The sequence below is a fragment of the Oreochromis niloticus genome, linkage group LG23 (assembly GCF_001858045.2).
Source record: "Oreochromis niloticus isolate F11D_XX linkage group LG23, O_niloticus_UMD_NMBU, whole genome shotgun sequence".
NCBI lineage: Eukaryota > Metazoa > Chordata > Actinopteri > Cichliformes > Cichlidae > Oreochromis > Oreochromis niloticus.
This window is the reverse complement of record NC_031986.2, coordinates 4,981,772-4,997,804: the sequence shown is the minus strand read 5'-3', so window position 1 is coordinate 4,997,804 and position 16,033 is coordinate 4,981,772. Positions and strand designations below refer to the sequence as shown.

Sequence of the window (16,033 nt, the reverse complement as noted above, 5' to 3'; positions counted from 1 at the left end):
TCCCTGGCTTGCTGAAGTAGCACTCACATCAAATAAAGCTCAAATCAGAAAGTGCAGCTCCCCAGTGCTTTGAGTTTGACTGCTGATTTTTATACTCAGTATATTATCTACAACACAATGTTATTTTGCTCACTAGAAGATGTACTGTGCAACTGTATGCTTTAAAGGCCACTGTGTGAAAAATGTGTGCTGGTGTGATTTCATTACTGCTGGTTCCAGGAATGAATGTCACTGAATGAGCCATTACACATTTACTTGTCTTTAGCTGACTATCTGATGGGTTTGTTTACTCTTCAAGTAAACTGTGAATACATATGGTGTGCTGATGAGAGCACTTAAACATACCAAAGTAAAGCAATCTCTGTCCTTTTATCTTAAACAGTGTACATGTGTAAACAACCAGCTGCAGCTGTGTCATACAGCTTCTCACACATCTGTTCTTGTTCCATCTTGTGGCTGGCATTCGCTATTGTCTCTGGAGGCAGAATTAATGCAGCTTGACAATGGAGTCATTGTAATTTTTTAGGATTTCTCAAGGGTATATCCCTGTCCCATACATAATGCCTGAAGCTTATCAAGTTGAGAGGCCAGCAGTTTAATAATTGTTTATTACATTACAATTGTTTGTACATTCACATTGTAGCTAAACCTCCTTGACAAGCTGCCACTGGTTCTGCTTCCACTTAGAGTTATCAACTATTACAGTTATGAGCAGTGCTTAGTGTGGAAACATTTTTCCTCATGACAGATGAGCTTTCTCGTCCTAACTACGTCAGTCAACATGTGTGATATAAGAAAGTTTTAATAATTTATTTAACACATTAGTCATAAAATCTTTAATGAGGAACTCCTGCCATGTCCAGTTCAATAAAAAAAGGCAAGTTGAACAGGGGCAGGCTCCACCAACACTCTTAAATTAAGAAGAGTGTTGGTGGTGCCAGAGAGTTGGTGATCACTAAATACACCAAGTTTAACTAGCTGTTTTGCTTATATGCCATCTTCCTTTTTACCCCTCAGCTGTAAGGTTGGGTGGGTGGGCAGCTATTGTGCACACCCAACTTTGTGAATGTGATAATTGAAGAATGAGGCGAGATAGGATTTTCAAATTGAAACTATAGGTGCGTCTACTACCTTCCGGTCAAGGTCAGAGGTCACGTTTTCTGAAAAACTTGTGAAAACTTATGAAAGAAGTCATCCAAGATTTTCACATTTATACCACATGTGCATCTTTAGGAGGCTGAGAGGTAGCACTGGTGACCCATAGTAATTTTAATAATCCTTAATCTCACTGTAGATATTAGCAGTTAATTACTCACCCAACACTCAAGCCGTTTAATTCGGTGCAGATTTTTTTCATAAACACATTTGATATGCTTTTAAATCAAGATATACCCGTGTATTTCTCAGCTGATTAAAAGCCATTTGTTGTACATAGTATTATGACTAAAATCATAACACTAATCATAATTGCAAGACTGTCAGTTTTTTATGATTTATTAAAAAATATGTTAAACATATTGAACATAAAAAATAGAATGAAATGTATTTTGAAATGAGTTTAAATGTAGCCTGCAGACAGTCTGTGTTTTGAACATTTTATGTTGAAACCTGCTCACAGATTGAGATTCAGTCATTATGCTGTCAACATTACCAAAAGTACGGTGTCTGAAATTCAGAGTCTGACTCTCAGCATACTTTCCACTGAAAATCATCTAAATCAGTCTCAGTGGGTCGACCACTGGACCAACCACCCAAAAGTATCATAGACTGCGTAATGGTGCAGCGAACTGTATTTGATTCAAGTCCACTTGCATGGCAAGATGGATCCAACATGGAAAAGGATAACAGAGATTCTTTATTTAAAACGGCTCGTCCTCCCAAAATTATGCTGAAATTTTTAAAATCTATAAAAGCTGAGGCCTTTCATTTAACATTTGACTTTAGTGATAAAACATTACATTCATTAAATACTTGGAAAGCCATTCTGCATTTTTTTAGTTCAGTAACTACCGATAGCAGTAACTCAGTAAAAGTGGGTTAACGTGGGGTACATTTCTATTTCATCAAACTGTCATTCTCTCTATGGTCATGACAGAGTTGTCCAAGTTAATGAAAATTACTCCGTCCTGCCCTCCTATTTAAGATAAATATCGAGGTCTGCACTGTCACATGTTCATATTCCTAGATCCACTGGATTCAAACGGAGGGTTTGCTCTTTACTTACCTGTTGCCATGGTGAATCCTAGTATTGGTCTCTGATGGAGATGGCTTTCTTTCCTTACTCATGTATCTGCTTGAACTAACCCTGATCACCTTTTTGGAACTGAAAAGTCAGTTGTTGATCTCAGAGTTAATTAACTCTTTTAAACAGAATATTGATTACAGCCAAGCCAATCTGGTCTTTGACTTGGCCAGTCCAAAACCTTCTGTCTTTTTTCCTCCTGAAAAAGTCATTTGTTGAGTGTGTTTTGGTTCATTCTCTTGCTGTATGATTAAGTTGTTCTCAAATATTTTGAATGTACTTCTCTTTAATGTAGCAGACAAAATGATTGCATTAGGCTTCTGTATTCATTCTGCTAAGACAGTCATAAATTACATCATCAATAAAAATGATTTAGTCTGTTTTTTCCTTTTTTTGCTTTCTCTATGAAATGCTTTCTGTTGAACATTCATACTCTAGATAGATGCATTAGAGAGCAACTTGGGATTAGTATCTTGCCCTGCAGACTGCAGCAGCCAATTATGTTCAGTTCAGCTTTATGTATATAATGTCAAATCACAACAATGTTACACTTTTTATTGTACCCTACAATAATAGAGAGAAAACCAAGCACTTGGGTACAGTAATGGGGGAAAAAACTCTCTTTTAACAGGAAGAAACCTCCAGTAGAACTAGGCTCACGGAGGGCCGCCATCAGCCGTGACCAGTTGGGGGCAGTGTTGGGAAGGTTACTTTTAAAATGTATTCCACTACAGATTACAGAATACATGCCCCAAAATGTATTTTGTAACGTAACGTAACGGAATACTTTGGATATTGGATATTGATAATATATTATCATGCTTTTTACAACTACATGAATGTGCTATTGCTGTGTGATTTATTACTATTACTGAAGGTTACTCGCCATACCAACACCAACTAGATTTTTAAATCTTAATATAAAATGAGTAACAGTAGGGTGGACATTAGGTAAGGCTGCACTTTTTGCAGCGATCTCGTATAGAAAACTATTCCGCGCGTATATAAAACAGGTCCGCGGCTCCGAACCGTAGTAAAGGGACCTCTGGCTAATACGTCGGGTTCCGTGTCGGGCTCGTTGCCAAAAACTAGCTTTACTTTGTTGTCTGGGTCAACTTTGCTAGCGAGAGACAGAGAGAGGCGTTGAAAGGCTGCTCCAACGGAACTTTTTGTTTCGGAGGAAAACACGAACACAGTGTACAGTCGTGTCTTAATAGCTTACTTACAACTGGGCTCGTCAGGCACTCTTTTTGTCTGCAGTGGTTATTATTATATTTACATGCTTCGTATATGCTATGCCTGTAACATTCTATTGCCTTCATATTAATTTTTTTTTTTTAAATATTTCTTCATGTCATTATGCAGGCTGCAAGTAGAGGTGACATGGGACGCGAGATTGAGACGCAGGCATTAGAGCCTCTTAATGCGTGTTTTGTTTGGGTTTCCACCGGCGTGGAATTACCAAAAATAGAGAGGGCATAGCCTAACATATGAAACAGGAAAAGACCGCCATGTAATCCATTTATTTCAGCAAAGTAACTGTATTCTGAATACCGCCTTTTAAAACAGTAACTGTAACGAAATACAGTTACTCATATTTTGTATTTTTTAAATATGTAACTGCGGTACATGTATTCCGTTACTCCCCAACACTGGTTGGGGGTGAGGGGAAGGAGACAGGACAAAAGACACACTGTGGAAAAATGACATTCCTTTAAACAGCGGAATGTCATTTTTCCACCCTTCCTCATTGGAGGTCATTCATGATGTCATGGACTGTTGTTTTGGGGTCTGCTTTACTTTTCATCATTAGTCTGTCAACATTATTCCTTGGTTTGTTGAACCTGAATAGGTCCCTGGCCTATTGTTGGATCCTTTTAATCTCTCTGTTTTGATTTTGCATGAACTCTTGTTTGTATGAGCTACCCACCAACTCAACAAAAGTGTATTTTGAGTTTATTCTGTCAGCAATGTGTCCATTGCATGTTGTTTCTGATAACATCCTATGGTCGGAAATCCAGATACATACTATACAGTACATATACATAAGGAATATGAAATATGATTTACATAAAATGGATGTATGTATATATTTTTTTTTAAAATTTCTTCACTTGTACAAAACTGGTAAAGTCTCATAAAAGTGCAATATAAAATGTGATCATATATTTGTTTTCTTTGGGTGCTATCAAGATTTATAGGAAAAGGAACACATTTGTTAGCTTTAGGAAATTGAATGAACTCTAAAATTTTGACCTCAGGAATTAGAAGTGAGGACTGCTGTTATCCATTTTCTGAAATACAATAACATGATGAACAGTAGCGGTGCTATAGCACAATGTCTCATGCAGCTTTAACCAAGTGCTATGTAGCTTTAAGTCCCTGCCATAAGTTCCCTTTGGCACAAGCTGCTACACATGAAGGAGGAAGAGGGAATAATGATAGCAGTTATGTTGGGTGGGGGAGCCTCTCTGGGCATCTGACAGAGTGATAGAGTTAATAAGGGACAGGGCCTGGTGAAATCTGTCTAAACGTAGCCGGCCAGCCTGTCGCAAGAGATAATCCCTGTAGGGAAAAAAAAAAAAAATCACTAGATCCTCTTAAGAGTCTCAGCTAATGAAATCAGTGCTTGCCATCTGGGACCATTTCACATGTGACAGACGCTGACAAAGGGGACAGTCAGACCTGTGATGGTGAAACCATGGTAACTGGAAACAGTAACACTGTGTAACCTTGCACCTTTACAGCAGTGCCTATTAGAGGGAGACAGCACCTGAGCATACGGGAAATTGTGAGTTCATCATCACACATGTAAGGATCCTTTACATTTTCCACTGATTGCTTCACATCTGCTGTTGACATTTATGTCCTCTAACAAGAAGTGCTCATATGATTTTAATGACGTGTCAAGACACATAGAGTCTCTTTAGATAGCTGTCCACCTCGCTCTCTTCAACAGCTATCCTCTGCCTGTCTCCATTTGATGGCATACCCTTTCAAAAAGTCACTTAAGACTGGAGTCTAAAGGTTTTACTTTTCACATCCCTGGCGAGAAAGCATGTCAGTAGGGTACTGTTTCAGCTGTACCCCAGTAACAAACTGAGATCATTTCACCTTGGATGGAGTCTTAAACTGAATCACGTGGGTTTTTACGTTTTCACAAAGGTCAGCTCTCCACTCCAATTATGGATTTCTACTAGGGTTTGGCTGGAGATAATTGGGCATGAACCAAGGATTAAATTAAAGGAACAATACTGACTTTGTGGTATAAAGGTCTTGTTGGGCTGTAAAACTGTATCTAATGCACCATCTCCTCTATGTAAAGGAAGATTGTCCCTAATTGCTTAAGTTACTAAGTTGCTTCTTTCACACCAAAAAGTCTTCTAACAAACTGCTTGAAGGTTCTACACCTTGAATCATCATTTCTGTATAAAACCTAAACACAGTTTGACTCTTAACTTGACTGTCTTGACTGTCTGAAAACAAGCGTTATCACCCTGCATTACAACCCTGTCCACACACACATTGCATATGGAGACTTGGACACATTGCAAGAGAGTAGTGGGTATCCTTTTACAGTTATTTTTCCAATGTAATGTTGTGATTGTGTGCTATTTTAACTCAAATCATTATCTTTTTCTTAGCCTAACCAAATGTGAACACAAAGTTAAACTAGTGCAAACAAAGAAAATGTGAAGGAAAACCAAAACATCCATGCAGGACAGTTTTTTCCTTTCAAACAGTATTCACTCTTTGCTTCTTATTTAGTGCCGTCCAAAAGTGTTGGAACAGCAAAGCCAGTTTGTTTGTGCTGCTGGCTATCCCCAGTGTTTCTGAAATATCTTTGATGGATTTTCCCCCTTTGCTTAGCTTTAGAATGGTAAGCTTTTGTCCTAAAAACAGCTCTCTGGTCTTCATTTTGGGTGCTTAATGCTGAAACAGTAAGTCATATTTGACACACCTGGGTAAAAAGAAACACCTTTGATGCAAAATGTGTTAGCTTCTATGTAGTTTTGCGTAGACGTAAATAGCATGGAATTAATCTGAAAATCTGATCATAAGGAGTACTCTCTTGAGAACATAACCAAGATGGTGGAGGTGTAGTTGAACCTCAATCCACTGTGTTTAATTTTTACAGTTTACGGAGTATTTACTAGCTTTTAGACTTGTCAAATGATCTGAATGTATATAATGATATTGGCAAATTTGAATTTTCCAGCCTCTAAATGAAAGTGAAAAAAGTAAAGATGACACAGGAAAAACATGCTTAACAATGTTATGAGTGTTGATGTTGCACACTACACCTACTCTGTTGGAAGCATGTGTCTGAAATACCACAAAGACAACAAGCAGCTGATAAAAGCAGAGTCACCAGACCATAAATGAGTAATCCATGAACTGTTCTGAGAGTAAACACATACTGTCACATTATCCTAGAAATAACTAGGATTTGTGTAATATTTCAAACAGCGTGTGCTGATCATATTTCCTGATTTTGAGACATTATTGTGCAAAATGTTTATCTTGTCCCTTACAAATGTTACAAGTAATAGTGGTTGATACAGTTTTCTCAAATCACCGTGGTTACGGTGTGCTGAAAACATCACTTTGCCAAAACTAAGAGCTGCTCTGCGTCTCTCCTGCACCTGACTATCTCAGAAATTGCTCCAAGTGCTTTCGCTGGAGTTGGTGAAGCTACAGCAGCAGTTCAGATCGATCAGGTCAGTTAGTTCGATATCAGATGTAACACGTTGGAGGAGAGAGGTCATCTACCTAAACAGAAAGTACTCCTTCAACTCCTTTAAATATCTTGTTTTTGTGCTGCTCGCTGTTCATTTCTCTCTCCCTCTTCGCTTTTGTTCTTTCATTTTCTCAGCCCGCTTTCCCTATACTGTCCTACCTGTCATTTTTATTCAGTGTTATTCTGCTTTCTTTTCTTTCTTCTTCCCTTCTTGGGGTTGTGACAGCTCTCTGGACTGCCTGAGCTGAGTATGTCTGCAGCTTACTTGTTATCCCAATTGTAACGAGGTCAGTGGCAGGCAGGGTTGTGCTACTACAGCTGGGACCAGTGCTTCCAAGATCTATGAAAGCTTCCATCTCAGCAAGTATAAGGTGAGTCTCTGTGCTCTCCCCTAACTCTGTGTTTCATGTCCTCTAGGTTTTAAATGAAACAGAATAGCTCATTTAAAACTTACAAAGTGCTGTATTTATGCCTGGTTTATAGCGAGTCAGTTTAGGGGCCTGCCAAGAAAACAAGCCAGTCACACATGACTCACTGTTTGGGTACTTCAATTTAAATTACAAGATTCCTTTGACGGCAAATGGTACACACATGAGTGAATCTGTGCACAAAGACATGTGCACTGTATTTACACCTACCATTCAGCCACATGCACACTTGCTCTAACGTACTGAGTGTTTCTGGCCGTGAAAGCTGCCTTATGGGTTCGCTGGCATAACGTACAAGTGGCCGCTCTCAAACATGACTCACAAGGCTCAACAACAGAGAACAAATTACTGGTCGAGACTAAGCCAACCAGTTGCTTTGGACGTGTTTTTCTAAACATACATGACCTTCTCCAACAAGTAAAAGCATTGATCCAGAGGTCATTGCAGTCATTTCAAATTCTAAGGGAAAAGCTTTATAAAGCTGTCTCAATGGATATTTTGAAGCCTGGATTTGCAGTTGCTGAAATGTGTGGAACTTACAGCTGAAGTTCAGTCTTCAGTTTAATTTTGTTCAATTTTTAGCTGTGTTACAGTTTATGGCTGGTTCACACAAGCAAAATCAACAGGACCACAAGTGAAGTAAACACTAGAAAACATTGCTGATGATATTCCTTTATGCCAGTGAGGTTAAAAAATAAAGTGAGCTATAGTTTACTTTATGCAATTAATAAGAGTGCCTATTCAGTAAAAAAAGGGTAAAGTCAATAAAGTGGCCTGCTGTTCCCTGGTGTGTTGTTGCAGCAGACCCAGATATGAAGTAATGAGCGCCACCAGACATTTGTGGGAAGGAACCCAAGCACCAGCTATGCATATTGGTTTAAACCCTCATTTCTTTATGATTTGCCAGAAATTAATTGGAACATGCAAACATATATGAAAAGATATATATATAAATATATATATATAAAACATATAGACAATATGTGACAAAAACAGTTTGCATGGTTATAATAAGCTCAAAAGTCAATATTAGTATGACTACAGTGTATATTCCCTTGGGCAGTCCTTGTACTTTCTTTAAATAATCTTCAGGACTACAGTAGTTCTAGCAGCTTTCCGAAGGACATCCCAGAGCTCTTCTTTGGATCTTGGATGCCTTTTCTTCCATTCCCCGTCAAGATTTTCCCACATTGCTTAGCCAGGGTTTGATGTCCGAGCTCTTGTGAGGCCAATCCAAGGCTGATCATGTTCCATTGTGCATTTTATACATCCATCCATCCATCCATCCATCCATCCATCCATTTTCTTCCACTTGCCCTCCAAGTTGCGGGGGCAGCAGCTTAAGCAGAGAAGTCCAGACCTCCCTCTCCCTAGCCACCTCCTCCAGCTTGTCCGGGGGAACACCAAGGTGTTCCCAGGCCTGCCAAGAGATATAATCTCTCCAGCATGTCCTGGGTCGGCCCCGGGGCCTCCTCCCGGTGGGACATGCCTATAGTTTCTGTAGTTGTTGTATTGTTTAACACACTAAAATTATAATATAATTTCAGTTTTAACAATTTTCAGATCACAGCCCTGCAACAGACTGCTGACCAGCTAGAGCGTACCCTGCCTTTTGCCCTATGACAGCTGGGATAGGGTCCAGCCATACCCCATGAGCGTGAACTGGACAGGTGGTTAAGAAAAGAGACAGATGGATGTTAAAAGGGCAACAATATATTTTACATATTTTACTTTCCTTCTCTTTAAATGTTTTTTTTTTTTTTTTTTTAACAAATAATTGTACTTTCACTTGCTGTTTTCGGATATTCTACCCAACTTTGCTTAAATGCTCATACAAGTATCATGTATCTGAGAAAATCCTACCTTCCTCCCAATCAGCTAGTCAGATTTCAGATCTACACGATTTCAAGTAGTGGGTCAATACAGGTGACTGATAAAAGGTGTTACGGGCAATTTATATAACTTAAAAAAAGAAACAAATCACCTACACTCTCAAAGTCATACTGAAATAAAAATGCAAAAAACTAAACAGGCGGGATATTGTCTGAAAAACAAATAAACTGTTTTCTGTGTTAAAATGGAATATTTTGATGATCTATCGATCCATACTGACACCCTCTTTATGTGGGTATATGTGACTTTTTGGTTCCAACAATTTATATTTTGGGGCAAGTCTTATAGAGAAGTTAATCACCATTGCTTTAAATTATGTTTATCAAGCCGAAGAAAAACAACTGTGCTCAAAAGAGGCAGAAGAGGAGTGAGCAGGTTGAGTATACTGCCAGGACTTTGCGTTCAGCAAAGTAACTGACAACACTTCTCAAATCCAAAGTCTGAGAAATGAAGTTCTGATGGGTAAGCAGTTTGTGGGGTTTTTTTGTTGTTATTCTTTCATTTTGTTCATACAGAAATGTTCCACTGTTTCAATAGCTTGTAGGACGGCTATAAAAATTTCTGAAGCCATCTTTTAGAACAGTTTTATTCTTGAGTGTCAGGAAAATTGATAGTGACCAAAGAAATGTCACGGTCTGTGTTGACAGACCGTGGGGAGGTGGGGAAACAGGACCCAAGCGCCGGACTCTTCAGTGCAACAGTGTTTATTTACAGAGTGGTGAAGTACGAAACAATAAATTCCCCAGTTTCCCAGACTCCCGTGTTGTGTCTTCTTCCCAAAAAGTCCCTGTGTAGTGCTCTCTGCTCCAGTGTCCCTGCACTCCCCGTGCTCACTGCTCCTTCTCATCCCACATTCCTCGTGAAGTCAAACGCAATAATCCAGCGTCGGTGGAAGCGCCATCTCTCTTCTAAATAGCTCCCCCGACGAGCCCAGATGAGGAGCAGGTGTGCGGCAAGGACTTTAGGTGTGGCCAGTCCTCAAGCCAGGCCACGCCCCTCAGGCCTGAAGGTGCCTGTAACTTGGCCACAGAAAACAGCAACACACAAACGCACACACACACCTGCCTACATACGTACGTGGACAGAGATAAGAGGCAGTGCAGACGACACACCGAATGATAATAATCATAATGACAATAATCATAATGACAATAATAATAATAATAATAATAATAATAATAATAATAATAATAATAACAACAACAATAATAATAATAACAACAACAATAATAATAATAACAACAACAATAATAATAACAACAACAGTCATAGTCCCCACTGCCCACGGACCCCGAGTCCCCAGAGCCGGGTCCGTGACAAGAAATTTGAATACTCAATTTTGCTATAGTAAAATAATATTTTTTTAAAAAAGAAACTTTCATTAAACCTGGCAGCGTACAAAGTCACTTCCCACACCCCTCCTATGCAGTGATCCCTGGGCCACCATAGCTCATCAATACAAAAAGCGTCACTCATGAACATCAGATCTTAGCAGCGTGTTACCAGTCAAGATTTCCTGTCCAGAGGAAGAAATGATAAGAGATGATAACTAGAGAAAACCATCTAACATGGTTGGCACATGACAGGATGAATGAGAACAGCATCTCAAAACAACTCCTATGTAGCCAATTGAAGAAATTCCCAAGATTAAGACAGATGTCTAAAGGTGGGAAGATTGTGTGAAAGACAACCTCCAATGCTTCGCCATCAGCAGCTGGAAGTAGTACCAAGGGACAGCAGATGGAGACAATTAGTGTGAGAAATGCAAAAAAGCAGCTCCATGCCAAGACAGGCTGCCAAAAGTGCCACAGAGTTCCCCATTCTCATATCTGACAGGGATTGGATTGTTTTGGATTGTTTTCTAGTCATTGAATCCAAAAGGGTGCTAAACAAATTATACCATCTATTAAAGGAACTACACATTAAACTCATGTGTGTTTGCCATACAGGTACAGTGTTGTGCCCTATTATTAGTGTGTCAGCATGCTGATGTTTAAAGGATCAAAAAGGTAATGAGAATATATCTTGATGCATTTTAATACACATATCCATCAGGACATGTATATTAAAATGTATGGAACATCAACAGTTGCTGAGACATTTTAGGACATGTCCTAAAATAAATCCAACATGACTTTTTTTTTTCAAGTTGAAGACTATCCTTGTAAAGAAAAGAAATGTTGGTGGAAAACTCGATTGAAAAAATGCTTTATTATTCTTCCTGAGTGGACCACAAAACCAGTGTATGCTATTTCTAACTTAAAAAATACATTTTCACCTACAAATCAAATTTCAAAATCAAAAGTCTGCCTGCCCAACCAAAGTCTTTGTTATAAAACAATAGGTAACATTTTTTCCATCACCTTTTCCATTTATTCAGAAATTGAACGCAGCATTAATGCAGGCCACCCATAAAGGCAAGTTCAAGCGCAGTCACCTGATCTTAATGAAAACCCACATTAGCTGATGACTCAGCTGATACCCTTCTATGCATCCATTGTCAAATCTCTTTTATAAAATATGAGATTTAAAGCTGCTTTAGCTTTCCCACAGTTGCTGTACTGTTGCAAGCCACTTTGCAACCCATTTCCACCTCAGCTCTTGCTTTAATGCTCGGTCTGACTCAATCATTGTTATATCTTTATTATTGATGCCTGCTCTGTTCATGTTGCTGCTCTTACCAATTTTAAGTTTCCATGTACGTCCAGGGGATCATCAACCTTAAATTACTGCACATGGAAATAACAGTCTTTGTCTTTTGTTGTGACCCAGATTTACCATTCTGGATTTCTGAGTTTAAGGATTTCCTCAATCTGACCTTCCTGGCTAGGGAAATGCAGACACTTGTGACCTACAGTATATGTTTGGAATGCTTCACCAGAGAAAAAGTTGAGAACTACCTGAAAGCATTAATAGATTAAATAGATAAATAGGAAAGTATGTGTGCATGTTTCCTGCCAATATTTTGATTACCTGACTGTAGTATGTGTGGGTACATACACGTTTACCAAAATGTCCTGTACATAAGATTAAGACTTGATTGTTCTATCAGCATATAATTGATTTTTTTAACTGGAATGCTTCCAATCTCATAAAATGATGTTCTCGAAAAGTCTTGATAAACAGGTTTATTCAATTTTTGTATTGACAGAGTCAGGTATCGAATATGAGTCTAAATAATAATTAAGCAAAAAACAAACTTGGTCATATCATTTCAATACTGGATTTAAAACTCAGTTAAGCGAAACACAGGAAACATTTTTCTAATAACTTGAAGACAGGTGTATTCTCTGACTGTAGTCTGTACAAGTGTTTCTCTGGCAACTCCTGCCCTTGAAAACACTAGGTTTGAAATCTCCTCTTAAATCAAAATTGTACAAATGTTCAAAATGCCTGATGTTCTTGTTCATTTGGTCTCCAATGTAAACAAAGGAGCATCAATGGAGTCTTCAAATGATACCTTGGCCTCCAGTAATGCTGTGAGGAACCTTGGAGTCATTTTTGACCAGGACATGTCCTTCAACGCACATATTAAACAAATATGTAAGACTGCTTTCTTCCATTTGTGCAACATCTCTAAAATTAGAAATATCCTGTCTCAGAGTGACGCTGAAAAACTAGTTCATGCATTCATTACTTCCAGGCTGGACTACTGTAATTCATTATTATCAGGATGTCCTAAAAACTCGCTGAAAAGCCTTCAGCTAATCCAAAATGCTGCAGCAAGAGTACTGACAGGGACTAGAAAGAGAGAGCATATTTCTCCTGTTTTGGCTTCCCTTCATTGGCTTCCTGTTAAATCCAGAATTGAATTCAAAATCCTGCTCCTCACATACAAGGTCTTAAATAATCAGGCCCCATCATATCTTAATGACCTTGTAGTACCATATCACCCTATTAGAGCAGTTCGCTCTCGCTCTGCAGGCCTACTTGTTGTTCCTAGAGTATTTAAAAGTAGAATGGGAGGGAGAGCCTTCAGTTTTCAGGCCCCTCTTCTGTGGAACCAGCTTCCAGTTTGGATTCGGGAGACAGACACTATCTCTACTTTCAAGATTAGGCTTAAAACTTTCCTTTTTGCTAAAGCATATAGTTAGGGCTGGACCAGGTGACCCTGAATCCTCCCTTAGTTATGCTGCAATAGACATAGGCTGCCGGGGATTCCCATGATGCATTGAGTTTTTCCTTCCCACTGTCACCTTTCTCACTCACTATGTGTTAATAGACCTCTCTGCATCGAATCATATCTGTTATTAACCTCTGTCTCTCTTCCACAGCATGTCTTTATCCTGTTTTCCTTCTTTCACCCCAACCGGTCGCAGCAGATGGCCCCGCCCCTCCCTGAGCCTGGTTCTGCCGGAGGTTTCTTCCTGTTAAAAGGGAGTTTTTCCTTCCCACTGTCGCCAAAGTGCTTGCTCGTAGGGGGTCATATGATTGTTGGGTTTTTCTCTGTATTTATTATTGTGCGATCAACTGTACAATATAAAGCGCCTTGAGGCGACTTTTGTTGTGATTTGGCGCTATATAAATAAAATTGAATTGAATTGAATTGAATTGAATGTTTGCTGCACTTCATCTAAGATGTACCTGACTCTGGCGCGCCTGCTTAGCTCAGTCAGGTGAGCAGGCGGCCATATGCCGCATAGCTGACAGTGGCCGGCCCGGGTTAAAAGTCTGACCTGTGGCCCTTTGCCGCATGTCTTCCCCTCTCACTTTCCCTCCGCTTTCCTGTCGCTTTTGGGTGCATCTATCCAATAAAGCCAGTTAAAATGCTAAAAATATTTTTTTAAAAAGATGTACCTGAATCAGCTGTACATTGTTTTGAAGACAGAAAAACAAATGGCAGGAAAATCTTGGAGACTTTCTGAGATATTACTGGTCCCTTTGGTGATATAATGCCTGTCCTTTGATTTTCAGATGGCCTTCATCTATTGCTTTCTCCTTTTTAGTTAAAGAACACCATTCCCATCAGTCCCTCTTTCTTTCTTTCTCTTCTCTTTGGCTGCTGCTTTCTTTTCACCAGTGCTTTTGTCTGGGTGTCATAAGTGTTTGCAATCCGCAAGAGGTATGAAAACAATTTATTTTATTTTCTATCCTCTATAACTGTCCTCATTCTGACGAAACGGAGGCACAGTGAAAACCACCCACATCAATATTTCAGGCACTCATGGACAAAAATGGGCACAAAGCAGACATGGTCCAGAAACAGAGTGAGAGGAGGGAGGGCTGAAGAAGAGCACCAAAAAAACGCAGAAGAGAGTGAGTGAAAAAGTAAATCATAGACTGAGAATGGCATCGCATAGAGCATAAAAACATTGGATGAACAACAGAAAAGAGAACGGAGGGGGCAGAGAAGGAGACCACGGGGATCTGGTTTGTAATAATGATTGAAGTTTTTCCACCAGGGCCAGCTGGGACCAAAAAGCTTAAGTAAAGGGCAAACACACAGACTTGCTCATAGTGAAACACTAGAGGTGGACAACTCTAAAATCGAAAGATTTTGAGAGACAGGCGGGGGAAATAATGCAGCAAAGAAGAAGAAAGGATACACAGACATGTAATAAATAAAACATGGGTCAAATGATCGTTATTCATGATGACAAAACAGACTGCAAGAAGCTGGTATTTTCAGATTGGAGCTCTCCGGTTTGATATATGAGGAAAGGGCACATTCAGATATATTGCTGCTCTGGTTGCAGCATATGCTTTATTTTTCTCTCTGGAAGTTATTTTGACACAAAACTTCAGTGATGTGTTTTCATCCCATCCTGTGTTGTTGTTTTTTTTGTTTTTTTGTTTTTTGGGGGTGTTATTCTACATGATGCAACATTAAGTCAGAGTTTCCCTCTGCAGTATTTGCGGTCGGGTCCTGTCAAAATTCTCTTCCTCACTGTCTGCCTGATGTGCAGAACTTTTTTAATTATTTATTTTTTTTAAATTCTTTTAAGCTTCTATTTTTTCACTGAGCAAGATAAAAACAGGATCAGACATTTTTTGGAATAATCACTTTGGATATTTTGTGACACATTCTGTCTTATTGTCTAAGTACTGCAGTAAGATTAATGTGGATATTACTAACTGGATTGGTACTACAGAGCCTTTCTACTACAAGTCTCAGTCACATGATCCTATACATTCATTTAGTGCTTTTATCTATAGCTAAGCACTTTCATGTAACATTCACAGACAAATCAATGGCTCCATCAGGGGCACCACGCAGTTCAGTATCTGCAAAGATTGTTGCAGCTGGGGATCAATTCACCAGCTTTCCATTGGGTAGAGGGACATACTCTACCACCTGAGCCACAGCCACCACAACAGAACAGATGAGATCACTGAGATGATGAGATGAGAACAGATGAACCATTGTACCATGTAAAGGTGTAACTAATGAGCGAGACTCTGCGCAGGTTTATTAGCTTGTAAGCTTAGCTTATTTAGCCAGACGGTACATTCACAAGATAATTTGTAATACCACAGCAAAAGTCCCTGGGTCAAACCCAGGCTGCTGCATTGAGCCTTGTGGGATATGGTAATCAACTCAGTGAGTTAAACTGGCACCAAACGGCACAAATTTTGAACTGGACACAAAACTGACTGAAATATTAAAAAACAACACTGGTTTGTTAAATGATTTGCTGGTTACTACAAAGTCTTTTTCATTGTTATTTTAAGAAGTGGATCCAAAAATCAACCTGGGAATGGTAATGTGCGGAACAGGAAGTAGAATAA

General features: G+C 39.2%; 1 protein-coding gene across 1 annotated transcript in view; it reads right to left on the bottom strand.

The window, feature by feature from the left end:
- The window catches only part of xirp2a (xin actin binding repeat containing 2a), a 68,769-nt gene that overhangs the window by 40,629 nt on the left and 12,107 nt on the right, over window positions 1-16,033 (bottom strand). The gene's annotated exons all lie outside the window — the stretch shown is intronic.